This window comes from Tamandua tetradactyla, chromosome 14 (genome assembly GCF_023851605.1).
Source record: "Tamandua tetradactyla isolate mTamTet1 chromosome 14, mTamTet1.pri, whole genome shotgun sequence".
Classification (NCBI taxonomy): Eukaryota; Metazoa; Chordata; class Mammalia; order Pilosa; family Myrmecophagidae; genus Tamandua; species Tamandua tetradactyla.
The window spans coordinates 80,595,694-80,613,398 of NC_135340.1; the positions used below are offsets into that span (position 1 = coordinate 80,595,694).

Genomic DNA, 17,705 nt, shown 5'->3' on the forward strand with positions numbered 1-17,705 from the left:
GAATACAGAGAAAAATAACAGATACGAAAATAACAGACACTATAAATGAAATTTAAAATGTAGTGGAAAAACAGCTTTCTGTTTGCACTTGAGGCTGAGGAAGGACCCTTGTCATGATTCTCAGAGGTATTTTTTTTCCCTAAATAGTGATTGTAGAACCTTCATTTACTGCACTGTTCCCATGTAGTTCATTCTTCTTTTCTCAAGACCATTCCAAAAGTAAAGAATACAAAAAAAAAAAAAAAAAGAATACCAATTAGTCACTTGACTTCCGGGAAGACAGAGGAAAAGGATAGACTGAGTTCACTTCTACACCAAGGAACAACTAGAGAAAGGACAGAAAAATGACTGGGACAGTGATTCAAGGGTATGGGTGACCAGAGAGTGACTTCTACATTATACAGGGAAGACCTGAATGAAAAAGCAGAGGAACTATGATTGAGAGGATGGGATATGTTTACTCAGTTGAGACTGCATCTAGGGCAAGCTACAGCACATAGACTTGAGCCAATGCCAAAAGAGCAGGGCACTTCCACACTCTGATCTCCACAGCCAACTTGAGAGATCTTCCCCTCAGCTCTGCAGCTGAGAGCTCCTGTGGGGAACACAGAAGCCAGAGACTTGGTTTACCTACACACAGAAACCTTGCTGCCGCTGCATGGTACCTACCTCTTACCTCTGAGGCAGGCCACTGTGAGTGACTGGTTTTAGCAGAGACTGGGGGCCCTCCCCTCAAGAGGAAGGAGGCACACAGAGTAGAGCTGATCAAACAATTGGCTAGTGAAAGAGACTCTCGGTGGCCTGCTACCTCTATCCTTTCTCCACAGAAGCCCAGAGCACTCATAGTTTACATGGGAAAAGACCCAGGGATGAGGGAATGGGCCTCACTGCAGCACCAGGAATCCTCAGCTGGTTGTGGGTAGGGGTTGTTGAAATTCTCAGCCCCAAAACCAAGGCCATTCCTAGTGGGAGCCTGGGAACCACCAGACCTAGTTTTAAGTGCATACAGAGACATGTAGCCTTTACCAGATTTGCATCTGGTCTCCATTCTGCCCAGCTGGCTGACACAGTTGGGAAGAGATGGGCCTGAGGGGACAATGTGGTCCAACAGCATCATTTTCTGAAAGGACAGGGAAAGTACACTCTGGTTAAATGCATTTTACCTTTAGTTTTTTATTTGTTTTTTGGGTGCATGGGCCTGAAATCGAACGCAGGTCTCCTCCATGGCAGGTGAGCATTCTACCACTGAATCACCTATGCATCTCTCCCTAATTTTTTTAATAGATTTTCAATTAGAGTTGTACCTCCTGCATGAGGTTCCAGCCTTGATTTAGTGGTGAATTACTGACAAACGAAATGTAAAAGGAGACCTGCAATGCAAACCCAAACAACTACAAAATCTTAGATGAGTGAGGAAAACCAGCTTTTAAAAGAATCTTATCAAGATAATCAAATGCCAAAAAATCACTAAGCACATAGGGAAGATTCAAGAAGATATGGCTAAGCTAAATGACCAAATAAAAACACCAGAGGAAACACAGAATTTGAAACAGCTAAATCAAAGATGTTCATACAAATCTCCTAAATAACTTCAATGGGGTTGCTTAAGACATAAAGGATATAAAGAAGACACCAGAAGACCAAAAGAAGAATTTGAAAAAATAAATAGAAAAACAGCAGATCTTACAGAAATGAAAGATAGTGTAGGTCAAATTAAAATATATTAGAGAGCCACAACAGTAGAGTTGAAGAGGCTGAACTAGAGGACAGGACAACTGAATTTGAACGCACAAAAGAACAAATGGCAAAAAAGATAGAAAAATTGAATTTGACGTCAGGGAAATGATGGTCAGCACAAAATGCACAAATATAAAGAATCACTGGGGTCCCAGAAGAAGAAAACAGTAAAGGGCTAGGAAGATTATTTGAGGAGATAATTGGGGAAAACTCTCCAGCCCTTATAAAAGATGTTAAAAGGGAAATCAAAGAAGCTCAACCGACTCCAAACAGAGTAAATCCAAATAGACCCACTCCAAGACACACAACAATCAGACTATTAGATGCTGAAGAGAAGCAGAAAGTCCTAGCAAAGAAAAAAGTGATTCAACACATATAAGGGAAGCCATATAGGATTAAGTTCATACTACTTCACCGGTACCATGGAGGAGAGAAGGCAATGGTATGATAAAACTGCCAGCCAAGAATTCTTTATCCATAAATACTAGTGGTCAATGAGAGGGAGGGGTAAGGGTATGGCACGTATGAATTTTTTCTTTTTCCTTTCTTTTGCTGGATAGATGCAAATGTTCAAAAAGATGATCACGGTAATGAATACACAACTATGTGATGATATTATAAGCCACTGATGGTAACCGTATCAAGAATGTTTGTATGTCAAAAATGTTTGTATGTTTGTTTGTTGTTTATAATAAAAAATATGTATTTTCTAAACAAACAAACAAAAAGAATGAAGAAGTTCTTTAGGTACGAAAATGGAATAATCTCCAAGATATATTTTCATATTTTTAAGCTAACAATAATTAAGCAGAAAAGTAGGTAATGGTATACTACTGTGTATATGTATGTGTATAAGGACACACAAGAAACTGATAAATTTAGTTGGTTCTGAAGAAGATACCAGGGTGGCTGAGGGATTTGGGTGGGAAGGAATTTTCACTATACATTCTTTGATTCCTTTTGAATTGAGGATTATGTGACTGTATTACTGATTCAAAAAAATTAATTAAGACTGAATTTCTCAGTTAAAAAAACAGAATTCTTTATTCAGCAAAGTGGACCTTCAAAAGTGAGGGAAGAGATTAAAATTTTCACAGACAAACAAATGCTAAGAGACCTTCCCTCAAAAAATACTAAAGTGAATTGTCAGCTGGAGTAAAAAAAAGAGACAGGAGAGACAGGTCTGGAGGAGGACACAGAATTGAAGAGTATTAGTAAGGGTAACTTAAGGATAAAAAGAAAGGGAAAAAATATATAGATCTGACAAAAAAAGGATAAAATGGTAGATTCAAGAACTGCCTTTATATCAGACAAAATATTGACTTTAAATGCAAAGATGTCATAAGAGACAATGAAGGGGATGACATATTAATATTAGGGACAACTCACCAAGAAGAAATATCATAAATGCTTATGCACCCAATCAAGGAGTTCCAAAGTACATGTGGCAAACACTGGCAAAACTGAAGGGAGCAAAAGATGTTTCAATAATAGTAGGAGACTTCAGTACACCACTCTTATCTATAAATAGAACAATCAGACAGAAAATCAAAAGGAAACAGGGAACCTAAACAATGTGATAAATGAATTAGAACTAACAGAAACATATAGATCACTACACCCCCAAACACCACAATATACATTCTTCTCTAGTGCTCATGAATCATTCTTGAGAACAGATCATACGCTGGGCTGCAAAACAGGTCTTAATAAATTTAAAAATAATGAAATTATTCAAAGCACTTTCTCTGACCACAATGAAAGGAAGCTGGAAATCAATAACCATCAAAGAACCAAAACTTTCACTAATATATGGAAATTACATAACACATTCTTAAACAATCAGTGGGTCAAAGAAGAAACTGCAAGAGAAACTGTTAAGTATCTAGAGATGAATGAAAATCAGAATAAAACATATCAAAACTTATGATAGGCAGCAAAAGTAGTACTGAGAGGAAAATTTATTGCCCTAAAGGCCTGCATTTAAAAAGAAGAGTAAAAATTGAGGACTTAACTGCTCACCTGGAGGAACTACATAAAGACCAGCAAACTATCCCCAAAGCAAACAGAAGAAGAGAAACAAAGATTAAAGCAGAAATAAATGAATTGGAGAACAAAAAAGTAATAGAGAAAATCAATAAAACCAAAAGTTGGTTCTTTGAGAAAATAAAATCAATGTACACTTAGCTAAGCTAACAAAGAAAAAAAGAGAGGATGCAAATAACATCAGAAATGAGAGGTTGGTCATTACCATGGGCCCTGAAGAAATATATAAAAAAAGAATCTTAAGAGGATATGCCAACAAACTAGATGACTTAGAGGAAATGGATAATTTATTAAAAACATGAACCACCTATATTGACTTGAGAAGAAATAGAAGGCCTCAACAAACCAATCACAAGTAAAGAGATTCAATCAGTCATCAAAAACCTCCCTACATGTGTGCGGCCATATCCTGAGTACCAGCCTCTTGCCTTCCTCCCCAGACAACACAAGCTTCACTACCCACTCCACCACTTTCTCCACCAACTATTCAGCCCTGGGCTCCATGCAGTTGCCCAGCCACCAGGCCCAGCCAACTAACAGTATGGATAGCATCTATGCAGGTATCGGCAGTTTGGGCTCCCAGATCTCCATGTCCCACTCCTGTAGCTCCCAGGGCAGCTGGGGGGCCAGGGACCTGGTCAGCGGATGGCTGGGAGTCTGGCAGTAATGGAAGGTATCCAAGATGAGAAACAGACCATGTAGGCCCTGAATGACTACCTGGCCTCCTACCTGGACAGGGTGAGGAGCCTAGAAACTGAGAATCGGAGACTGAAGGGCAAAATTTGGGAACACCTGGAGAAGGGACACCAGGTCAGGAACTGGGGCCACTACCTGAAGACCATCGAGGAACTAAGGGCTCAGATCTTTGAAAATTCTGTGGACAATGCCCGCATTCTTCTGCAGATTGACAATGCCAGACTGGCTACTGATGACTTCAGAGTCAAGTACGAGACTGAGCTGGCCAAGCACCAGTCTGTGGAGAACAACATCCATGGGCTCTGCGGGGTCACTGATGACACCAACATCATTCAGCTGTAGCTGGAGACGGAGACCGAGGCTCTCAAGGCAGAGCTGCTCTTCATGAAGAAGAACCATGAGAAGGAATTAAAGGCCCTACAAGCCCAGATTGCTAGCTCTGGGCTGACCATGGAGGTGGATGCACCCAAATCTCAGGACCTCAGCAAGACCATTGCAAATACCTGGGCCCAACATGATGAACTGGCTCAGAAGAAACAAGAAGAACTGTATAAGTGCTGGTCGCAGCAGACTGAAGAGAGCACCACAGTGGTCACCTCTCAGCCTACTGGATAGGAGATGCTGAGATGACACTCATGGACCTGAGATGTACTGTCCAGTCCTTGGCAACGACCTGAATTCCATGAGAAATCTGAAGGCCAGCTTGGAGAACAGCCTGCGGGAGGTGGAAGCCCACTACACCCTGCAGATGGAACAACTCAACAGGGTCCTGCTGTACCTGGAATCAGAGCTGGCACAGACCTGGGCAGAGGGACAGCACCATGCCCAGGAGTATGAGGTCTTACTAACATCAAGGTCAAGCTGGAGGCTCAGATCACCACCTACTGCCACCTGCTAGAAGATGGGAATGACTTCAGTCTCAGTGATGCCCTGAACAGCACAAATTCCATGCAAACTATCCACAAGTCCACCACTTGTGCAGTCCACCACTTGTGCAGGATCATGGACAGTAAAATGGTATCTGAGACCAATGACACCAAAGTTCTGAGGCATTGAGGCAGCAGATGCAGGGTGCTCTTTGGCAAATGGGTGGCCAAAAAAAACTGCACCTTCAAAGAAAAAAAAACTTCCCTACAAAGAAAAGTCCAGGATCAGATAGTTTTACCAGGGAATTCTACCAAAAATTCCAAGAAGAATTAATACGATTCCTGCTCAAACTCTTTCAAAAAATTGAGGAAAAGGTGACACTACCTAACTCATTTTATAAAGCTAACATCACTTTAATACCAAAACCAGATAAAGATAATACAAGAAGGGAAAACTGCAGGCCAAATCTCCCTAATGAGCAGAGAAGCAAAACTTCTCAACAAGATACCTGCAAATCATTATTATTCTTGACTTCCGGGTCAAGATGGCAGCTTAACAACGTGCGCGTTTTCGTTCGTCCTCCAGAACAATTACTAAATAATCAGAAACAGTACAGAACAGCTCCTGGGGCCACGTCAGTGACCAGACACGCAGCATACCCCAGTCTGGACCAGCTGGACCGGCTGCGAGCACCCCCCAGAACCATGAGTTCCCAAACCTGCGGCGGCCAGCGCCTCTCCCCAACAGGCCGCTTCCCAAAGGGGAAAGGAAAGGACTTTACCAGCAGCAGGGACTGGGCACAATCAAACACAAATTGTGGAACTAATTAACAAATTCTGACTACTAAAAATAGGCCCCCAGCTTAGGTAAACCTGATCAAAGCGGAGGTTGCTCATTTTTGCCCTGGTGCCAAGAGGGCAGGACTGACAGAAAAAGGGGGGGGGGGGGAAAGAAGGAAACAGAGGTTTTCGTGGCTGTGTATCTAGAAAGGCTTGACTGCCTCTGGATACAGCAGTAGGACTTTTCAGGCTGCAACTGCCCCAGGCATAGGCAGAAGTGAGCTCTTTTGGGGGCTTGTCTGGAGCCTGTGCCTTCCCCTGGGGAGGGGTGAAGCCCAACTCAGGTGGAATCCCTCCCTCAAGGAATTCAGACCACAGGGCTTGGTAATTTGAAGCCATTAAAACCAGCCTACAACCTCTCCTCTGTCTCCACCATGCCCCCAGCGGGGAGAGTCTGCCAAAGTTAAAGGTACCACATCATCTTATGCTGGTGGGACCTGCAGTCAGACAAGCGCCATACACAGGGCAAGATAAGAAAAACAGAGTCCAGAGACTTCACAGGAAAGTGTTTCAACTTGCTGGGTCTCACCCTCAGGGAAAACCGACGCAGGTGACTCTTTCCTTCTGCTAGGAGGCCAGTTTGGTCTGGGAAAATCTGGCTGGGGTATATAATATCCAAGTAGACCCTCCTAAGTGTGTGTGTGGGGGGGGGAGGGGGAAGGCACCACACAAGCAGGGCAAGAAACTAGAAAACAAGAACTGAAAAATTCTCCTCTGTTAAACAAAACTTAAACTAAAGGTCCAGATAAAGCTGAATGGAATGTCAAAGAACAGATAGACAACAAATTCATCCAGCAAGAAAACCCTAGATAAAAGAAGTGAAAGCAATCTCCAGAATAAACTAATTAAGGTAATTAAATGCCTAGACGCCAGCAAAAAATAACAACTCACACTAGGAAAATTGAAGATATGGCTGAGTCAAAGGAACAAACCAACAATTCAAATGACATACAGGAGCTGAAACAATTAATTCAGAATGTATGAACAGACATGGAAAACCTCATCAAAAACCAAATCAATGAATTGAGGGAGGATATAAAGAAGGCAAGGAAAGAACAAAAAGAAGAAACTGAAAGTCTGAAAAAACAAATCACAGAACTTATGGGAATGAGAGACACAGTAGAAGAGATGAAAAAAAACAATGGAAACCTAAAATGGTAGATTTCGAGAGACAGAACATAGGATTTCTAAACCAGAGGATGGAACATCTGAAATCCGACAAGAAACAGAAACTATAGGGGAAAAAAAAAGGAAAAATATGAGCAGGGACTCAGGGAATTGAAAGACAATATGAAGCGTACGAATATACGTGTTGTGGGTGTCCCAGAAGGAGAAGAGAAGGGAAAAGGAGGAGAAAAACTAATGGAAGAAATTATCACTGAAAATTTCCCAACTCTTATGAAAGACTTAAAATTACAGATCCAAGAAGTGCAGCGTACCCCAAACAGAATAGATCCAAACAGACATACTCCAAGACATTTAATAATCAGAATGTCAGAGGTCAAAGAGAAAGAGAGGATCTTGAAAGCAGCAAGAGAAAAGCAATCCATCATATACAAGGGAAGCCCAATAAGACTATGCACAGATCTCTCAGCAGAAACCATGGAGGCGAGAAGACAGTGGGATAATATATTTAAATTATTAAAAGAGAAAAACTGCCAACCAAGAATTCTAAATCCAGCAAAATTGTCCTTCAAAAATGAGGGAGAAATTAAAACATGTTCAGACAAAAAATCACTGAGAGAATTTGTGACCAAGAGACCAGCTCTGCAAGAAATACTAAAGGGAACACTAGAGACAGATACGAAGACAGAAGAGAGAGGTGTGGAGAAGAGTGTGGAAAGAAAGACTATGAGTAAAGGTAAAAAGAAGGAAAATTAGATATGATATATAAAATCCAGAAGGCAAAATAGTAGAAGAAAGTACTACCCATGCAGTAATAACACTGAAGGTTAATGGATTAAACTCTCCAATCAAAAGACATAGTCTGGCAGAATGGATTAAAAAACAAGATCCATCTATATGCTGTCTCTACTCAAAGGACACGAGGCCAAGGACACAAATGGACATTTACACACCAATGTTTATAGCAGCATTATTAACAATTACCAAGAGATGGAAACAGCCAAAATGTACATCAACAGACAGTTGGCTAAACAAACTGTGACATTTACATAAGATGGAATATTATGCAGCTATAAGACAGAATAAAGTTATGAAGTATGTAACAACATGAATGGACCTTAAGGACATTACGCTGAGTGTGATTAGCCAGAAACAAAAGGACAAATACTGTATGGTCTCACTGATATGAACTGACATTAGTGAATAAACTTGGAATATTTCCTTGGTAACAGAGACCATCAGGAGATAGAAACAGGGTAAGATATTGGGTAACTGGAGCTGAAGGGATACAGATTGTGCAACAGGACTGAATATAAAAACTCAGAAATGGACAGCACAATATTACCTAACTGTTATACAATTATGTTAAAACACTGAATGAAACTGCATATGAGAATGATAGAGGGAGGAGGGCTGGGGCATAAATGAAATGAAAGAAAGATAGACGATAAAGATTGAGATGGTGTAATCTAGGAATGCCTAGAGTGTATAATGATAGTGACTAAATGTACAAATTTAAAAATGTTTTTGCATGAGGAAGAACAAAAGAATGTCATTACTGCAGTGTGCTGAAAATAGATGGTAATTAATATTTTAAAATTTCAACTAATGTGTGAGACTAAAGCAAAAAATGTTTGTTTGGTACAAATCTATACTTTGACTAGTGCATCTCCTAATATAACTTATGTAGATAGTTGATTGAACACCTTAAGTACATGGAACTTTCTATAGGACATGAGATTTTGTTGGTTTGTCCAGGTGATGCCCTGATGAATCCCAGAGTGATTTGATCAGTGAGTGGAAAAGTATTTGCAAAGTCCCCTTCGGGGAATGGTGAGAACGGGGGAAAACTCAACTTCCCCAAATTGAGTTCTTGATATTCTCACAAGCAGTGTGGACAACCAAAGCTATAAGCTGAGCCCCCAGTCTTGGGATTTGTTCATATGAAACTTAACCCCACAGGGGATAGGTCAAGCCTACTTAAAATTAAGCCTAAGAGTCACCCCCAAGAGAACCTCTTTTGTTGCTCAGATGTGGCCTCTCTCTCCAGCCAACACAGCAAGCAGACTCAACACCCTCCCCCTGTCTACGTGGGACATGATCCCAGGGGTGTGGATCTTCCTGGCAACATGGGACAGAATTCCCAGAATGAGCTGAGATTCAGCATCAAGGGATTGAGAAAAATTCTAGAATGAACTGAGACCCAGCATCAAGAGATTGAGAAAACCTTCTCGACCAAAAGGGGTAAGAGTGAAATGAGACAAAGTGTCAATGGCTGAGACATTCCAAACAGAGTCAAGAGGTTATCCTGGAGTTTATTCTTATGCATTAAGTAGATATCACCTTATTATCCAAGATGTAATGGAGAGGCTGGAGGGAACTGCCTGAAAATGTAGAGCTGTGTTCCTGTAGCCATGTTTCTTGAAGATGATTGTATAATGATATAGCTTTCACAGTGTGACTGTGTGATTGTGAAAACCTTGTGTCTGATGCTCCTTTTATCTACCTTGTCAACAGATGAGAGGAACATATGGAATAAAAATAAATAATAGGGGGAACAAATGTTAAAATAGATTTAGTTTGAAATGCTAGTTATCAATGAAAGGGATCAGTAAGGGGTATGGCCTGTAAAATTTTTTTTTTCTGTTTGTTATATTTTTCTGCTGTCTTTTTATTTCTTTTTCTGTATTGATGCTAATGTTCTGGGAAATGATCATGATGATGAATATGCAATTATGTGATGATATTGTGAATTGCTGAGTGTATGTGTTGGGAATGTTTGTGTTTCTTGTAATTTTTTTAATTAATAAAAAATTAAAAAAAAAAGATACCTGCAAATCAAATTCATTAGCACATTAAAAGACTTATACACCACAATCAAGTGATGCTTATTCCAGGCAGGCAAGGGTGGTTCGATACCAGAAAATCAATCAGTGTAATAGTTCATGTTAACAAATTGAAAGGGAAAAAGCACATGATTATTTCTATTGACACTGAAAAACCATTCAACAAAATCCAGCATCCTTTTCTTATAAAAACATTTTCAGAAGGTAGGAATTGAAGGAAACTTCCTCAACATGATAAAGGGCATATATGAAAAACCTACAGCCAGCATCATACTCAATAGTGAGAGACTGAAAGCCTTCCCCCTAAGATCAGGAATGAGACAAGGATGCCCACTGTCACAACTATTATTCAGCATTGTGCTAGAAGTTCTAGCTAGAGCAATCAGGCTAAAAAAGGAATAAAAGGCATCCAAACTGAAAAGGAAATAATAAAACTTTCATTATTTGCAGACAACATGATTCTATATTTAGAAAATCCTGTGACATCTACAACAAAGCTACTTGAACTAATAAAGAAGTTCAGCAAAGTGGCAGGATATAAGGTAAAGGTGCAAAAATTGCTAATGTTTCTATACACAAGTAATGACCTGCGGAGGCAATTAAAAATAATCCAGTCACAATAGCAACTAAAAGAATCAAGTATCTAGGAATAAACTTAAGCAGGGATGTAAAGGCTCTATACTCAAAAAAACTATAAAACAATGCTAAAAGAAATCAAAGAAGATCTAAACAGATGGAAAGGCATTCTGTGCTCATGGACAGGAAGATTAAATGTCATTAAGATGTCAATTCTACCCAAATTGATCTACAGATTCAACATAACACCAATCCAAATTCGAACCACTTACTTTGAAGACTTGAAAAAGCTATTATTTGGAAGGGCAAAGTGCCCTAAATACACAAAAACATCATAAAAAAGAAGAATGAAGTAGTAGGACTTACACTTCCTGATTTTCTGATTTTTAAGCTTATTATAAAGCTACAGTGATCAAAACAGCATGGTATCAGCACCAAGATAGACATATTGATCAACAGAATCAAACTGAGAATTCAGAAGTAGACCACCAGATCTACACTCAATTATTTTCAAAAAGGTCCCCAAGCCCACTCAAATTCGACAGACTGGTCACTTCAATAAATGGTATTGGGAGAACTGGATATCCATAGCCAAAGGAATGAAAGAGGACCTCTATTTCACACCCAATTAAAAAATTAACTCAAAATGGATCAAAGAGGCCCACGCCCCGCAGCAGCCGAGCCGCCCGCCCTCCTTCTCCCCTCTCTTTCTCCGCCGGCCCGCCACGCGGCGCCCACGCCCCGCAGCAGCCGAGCCGCCCGCCCTCCTTCTCCCCTCTCTTTCTCCGCCCGCCGCGCAGCGCCCATGCCCCGCAGCAGCCGAGCCGCCTGCCCTCCTTCTCTCCTCTCTTCCTCCTCCCCCTCCTGCTCCGGCTGCTCTCCAACCACCACGGTGCCCTCTTCCCCCGCCTTCACCGTGCTCCTCCGCCACCAGCCTCGACAGCCTTGCCGCCCTCACCTTTCCTCCTCCAGAACAGCTACTGGGGGAGTGGAGATAATACAGAGCAGCTCCCGGAGCCACGAGGGAGATCAAAGGGACAGTGTACCCCATCCTGGAACGGCTGACTATCTGGGAGAACCAGCTCCGGTGAGATCACCAAGGGGCACGGGCTTTCCTGGGTGGGACGGCAAGCTACCGGAGTCCCTCCCTTCCACCTTCCCGGGCCAGCTGGTAGAATTGGACAGGCGGTCCCCTTAGGCCGCGGCGGCTGGTGCCCCCACCACACGAGGCCCCCCGGAACAACTGAGATAGATGGGTCGGAAATCCCCAGACTGCGGAGAACAGTGACCGGGGAATCCCTTCCAAACACGTGACTCCCCCGTCGGCTGGGAACAGTGCACTCTCCCGGGCTGCGACAGCTGGCGCCCTCCCGCCACGCTTGGTGCCCCGGGCCGACTGGCTAATTTGGCCGGACGCTCTCCTGTGCTGCGACGGCCGGCGACCCTCCCCGCGTTTGGAACCCCGGGTCGGCTGGCATTCTTCCAAGACGCTTCGGTTGTCGAACCTCCCCTACGGCGAGAGTTTTCCAGAGTTGAGGGACCCACAGCAACTTTCGCTGGTGGAACCCACAGACAGGCGTGTGCCACGAGCACCACCTACTTGGCAGGATAGGAAGAACAGAACCCAGAGATTGCACAGAAAAATCTTTCAACCTGTGGGGTCGAACACCTGGGGAAATCTGACTAAATGCCCAGACGCCAGCAGAAGATAACGGGTCACGCTCAGAAAATTGAACATATGGCCCAGTCAAACGAAGAAACCAATAGTTCAAATGAGATATAGGAGCTGAAACAACTAATGCTGAATATACGAACAGAAATGGAAAACCTCTTCAAAAACGAAATCGATAAATTGAGGGAGGACATGAAGAAGACATGGGCTGAACATAAAGAAGAAATAGAAAAACTGAAAAAACAAATCACAGAACTTATGGAAGTGAAGGACAAAGTAGAAAAGATGGAAAAAACAATGGATACCTACAATGACAGATTTAAAGAAACAGAAGATAGAATTAGTGATTTGGAGGATGAAACATCTGAATTCCAAAAAGCAACAGAAACTATCCGGAAAAGAATGGAAAAATTTGAACAAGGTATCAGGGAACTCAAGGACAATGTGAACCGTACAAATATACGTGTAGTGGGTATCCCAGAAGGAGAAGAGAAGGGAAAAGGAGGAGAAAAACTAATGGAAGAAATTATCACTGAAAATTTCCCAACTCTTATGAAAGACCTAAAATTACAGATCCAAGAAGTGCAGCGCACCCCAAAGAGATTAGACACAAATAGGTGTTCCCCAAGACACTTACTAGTTAGAATGTCAGAGGTCAAAGAGAAAGAGAGGATCTTGAAGGCAGCGAGAGAAAAACAATCCGTCACATACAAGGGAAACCCAATAAGACTATGTGTAGATTTCTCAGCAGAAACCATGGAAGCTAGAAGACAGTGGGATGATATATTTAAGTTACTAAAAGAGAAAAACTGCCAGCCAAGACTCCTATATCCAGCAAAATTGTCCTTCAAAAATGAGGGAGAAATTAAAACATTCTCAGACAAAAAGTCACTAAGAGAATTTGTGACCAAGAGACCAGCTCTGCAAGAAATACTAAAGGAAGCACTAGAGTCAGATACAAAAAGACAGAAGAGAGAGACATGGAGAAAAGTGTAGAAAGAAGGAAAGTCAGATATGATATATATAATACAAAAGGCAAAATGGTAGAGGAAAATATTATCCAAACAGTAATAACTCTAAATGTCAATGGACTGAATTCCCCAATTAAAAGACATAGACTGGCAGAATGGATTAAAAAACAGGATCCTTCTATATGCTGTCTACAGGAAACACATCTTAGACCCAAAGATAAATATAGGTTGAAAGTGAAAGGTTGGGAAAAGATATTTCATGCAAACAACAACCAGAAAAGAGCAGGAGTGGCTATACTAATATCCAACAAATTAGACTTCAAATGTAAAACAGTTAAAAAGAGACAAAGAAAGACACTATATACTATTAAAAGGAACAATTAAGCAAGAAGACATAACAATCATAAATATTTACGCACCGAACCAGAATGCCCCAAAATACGTGAGGAATACACTGCAAACACTGAAGAGGGAAATAGACACATATACCATAATAGTTGGAGACTTCAATTCACCACTCTCATCAATGGACAGAACATCTACACAGAGGATCAATAAAGAAATAGAGAATCTGAATATTACTATAAATGAACTTGACTTAACAGACATTTATAGGACATTACATCCCACAACAGCAGGATACACCTTTTTTTCAAGTGCTCATGGATCATTCTCAAAGATAGACCATATGCTGGGTCACAAAGCAAGTCTTAACAAATTTAAAAATATTGAAATCATACACAACACTTTCTCGGATCATAAAGGAATGAAGTTGGAAATCAATAATAGGCGGAGTGCCAGAAAATTCACAAATACATGGAGGCTCAACAACACACTCTTAAACAACAAGTGGGTCAAAGAAGAAATTGCAAGAGAAATTAGTAAATACCTAGAGGCAAATGAAAATGAAGACACAACATATCAAAACTTATGGGATGCAGCAAAGGCAGTGCTAAGAGGGAAATTTATTGCCCTAAATGCCTTTATCAGAAAAGAAGAAAAGGCAAAAATGCAGGAATTAACTGTCCACTTGGAAGAACTGGAGAAAGAACAGCAAACTAATTCCAAAGCAAGCAAAAGGAAAGAAATAACAAAGATTAGAGCAGAAACAAATGAAATTGAAAACATGAAAACAATAGAGAAAATCAATAAGACCAGAAGTTGGTTCTATGAGAAAATCAACAAGATTGACGGGCCCTTAGCAAGATTGAAAAAAGAAGAAGAGAGAGGATGCAAATAAATAAGATTAGAAATGAAAGAGGAGACATAACTACTGACCTCACAGAAATAAAGGAGGTAATAACAGGATACTATGAACAACTTTACGCTAATAAATACAACAATTTAGAAGAAATGGACAGGTTCCTGGAAAGACATGAACAACCAACTTTGACTCAAGAAGAAATAGACGGCCTCAACAAACCAATCACAAGTAAAGAGATTGAATTAGTTATTCAAAAGCTCCCTAAAAAGAAAAGTCCAGGACCAGACGGCTTCACATGTGAATTCTATCAAACATTCCAGAAAGAATTAGTACCTACTCTCCTCAAACTCTTCAACATAATCGAAGTGGAGGGAAAACTACCTAATTCATTCTATGAAGCCAACATCACCCTCATACCAAAACCAGGCAAAGATATTACAAAAAAAAAAAAACTACAGACCAATCTCTCTAATGAATACAGATGCAAAAATCCTCAATAAAATTCTAGCTAATCGTATCCAACAACACATTAAAAGAATTATACATCATGACCAAGTAGGATTCATCCCAGGTATGCAAGGATGGTTCAACATAAGAAAATCAATTAATGTAATACACCATACCAACAAATCAAAGCAGAAAAATCACATGATCATCTCAATTGATGCAGAGAAGGCATTTGACAAGATTCAACATCCTTTCCTGCTGAAAACACTTCAAAAGATAGGAATACAAGGGAACTTCCTTAAAATGATAGAGGGAATATATGAAAAACCCACAGCTAATATCATCCTCAATGGGGAAAAATTGAAAACTTTCCCCCTAAGATCAGGAACAAGACAAGGATGTCCACTATCACCACTATTATTCAACATTGTGTTGGAAGTTCTAGCCAGAGCAATTAGGCAAGAAAAAGAAATACAAGGCATCAAAATTGGAAAGGAAGAAGTAAAACTATCACTGTTTGCAGACGATATGATACTATACGTCGAAAACCCAGAAAAATCCACAACAAAATTACTAGAGCTAATAAATGAGTACAGCAAAGTAGCAGGCTACAAGATCAACATTCAAAAATCTGTAGCTTTTCTATACACTAGTAATGAACAAGCTGAGGCGGAAATCAAGAAACGAATCCCATTTACAATCGCAACTAAAAGAATAAAATACCTAGGAATATTATTAAATATAGGACAAAAAACCTATATAAAGAAAACTACAAAAAACTGTTAAAAGAAATCACAGAAGACCTAAATAGATGGAAGGGCATACCGTGTTCATGGATTGGAAGACTAAATATAGTTAAGATGTCAATCCTACCTAAATTGATTTACAGATTCAATGCAATACCAATCAAAATCCCAACAACTTATTTTTCAGAAATAGAAAAACCAATAAGCAAATTTATCTGGAAGGGCAGGGTACCCCGAATTGCTAAAAACATCTTGAGGAAAAAAAACGAAGCTGGAGGTCTCGCGCTGCCTGACTTTAAGGCATATTATGAAGCCACAGTGGTCAAAACAGCATGGTATTGGCATAAAGATAGATATATCGACCAATGGAATCGAATAGAGTGCTCAGATATAGACCCTCTCATCTATGGACATTTGATCTTTGATAAGGCAGTCAAGCCAACTCACCTGGGACAGAACAGTCTCTTCAATAAATGGTGCCTAGAGAACTGGATATCCATATGCAAAAGAATGAAAGAAGACCCATCTCTCACACCCTATACAAAAGTTAACTCAAAATGGATCAAAGATCTAAACATTAGGTCTAAGACCATAAAACAGTTAGAGGAAAATGTTGGGAGATATCTTATGGATCTTACAACTGGAGGTGGTTTTATGGACCTTAAACCTAAAGCAAGAACACTGAAGAAGGAAATAAATAAATGGGAGCTCCTCAAAATTAAACACTTTTGTGCATCAGAGAACTTCATCAAGAAAGTAGAAAGACAGCCTACACAATGGGAGACAATATTTGGAAACGACATATCAGATAAAGGTCTAGTATCCAGAATTTATAAAGAGATTATTCAACTCAACAACAAAAAGACAGCCAACCCAATTACAAAATGGGAAAAAGACTTAAACAGACACCTACCAGAAGAAGAAATACGGATGGCCAAGAGGCACATGAAGAGATGCTCAATGTCCCTGGCCATTAGAGAAATGCAAATCAAAACCACAATGAGATATCATCTCACACCCACCAGAATGGCCATTATCAACAAAACAGAAAATGACAAGTGCTGGAGAGGATGCGGAGAAAGAGGCACACTTATCCACTGTTGGTGGGAATGTCAAAGGGTGCAACCACTGTGGAAGGCAGTTTGGCGGTTCCTCAAAAAGCTGAATATAGAATTGCCATACGACCCAGCAATACCATTGCTAGGTATCTACTCAAAGGACTTAAGGGCAAAGACACAAACGGACATTTGCACACCAATGTTTATAGCAGCGTTATTTACAATTGCAAAGAGATGGAAACAGCCAAAATCTCCATCAACAGAAGAGTGGCTAAACAAACTGCGGTATATACATACGATGGAATATTATGCAGCTTTAAGACAAGATAAACTTATGAACCATGTAATAACATGGATGGACCTAGAGAATATTATGCTGAGTGAATCCAGCCAAAAACTAAAGGACAAATACTGTATGGTCCCACTGATGTGAACGGACATTCAAGAATAAACTTGAAATATGTCATTGGTAACAGAGTTCAGCAGGAGTTAGAAACAGGGTAAGACAATGGGTAATTGAAGCTGAAGGGATACAGACTGTGCAACAGGACTAGATACAAAAACTCAAAAATGGACAGCACAATAATACCTAATTGTAAAGTAATCATGTTAAAATACTGAATGAAGCTGCATCTGAGCTATAGGGTTTTTTTTTGTTTTTGTTTGCTTGTTGGTTTGTTTGTTGTTGTTGTTTTTTACTATTACTACTACTTTTATTTCTTTTCTTTATATTAACATTTTATATCTTTTCTGTTGTGTTGCTAGTTCCTCTAAACCGATGCAAATGTACTAAGAAACAATGATCATGCATCTATGTGATGATGTTAAAAATTACTGAGTTCATATGTAGAATGGTATGATTTCTAAATGTTGTG

General features: G+C 40.2%; 1 protein-coding gene and 1 pseudogene across 3 annotated transcripts in view; one reads left to right on the top strand and one right to left on the bottom strand.

Moving 5' to 3' along the window:
* CIAO2A (cytosolic iron-sulfur assembly component 2A) overlaps window positions 1-17,705 on the bottom strand; it is a 104,561-nt gene that overhangs the window by 66,784 nt on the left and 20,072 nt on the right. The window lies entirely within an intron of this gene.
* LOC143656543 (keratin, type I cytoskeletal 18 pseudogene) lies at window positions 1,224-5,535 on the top strand (annotated as a pseudogene).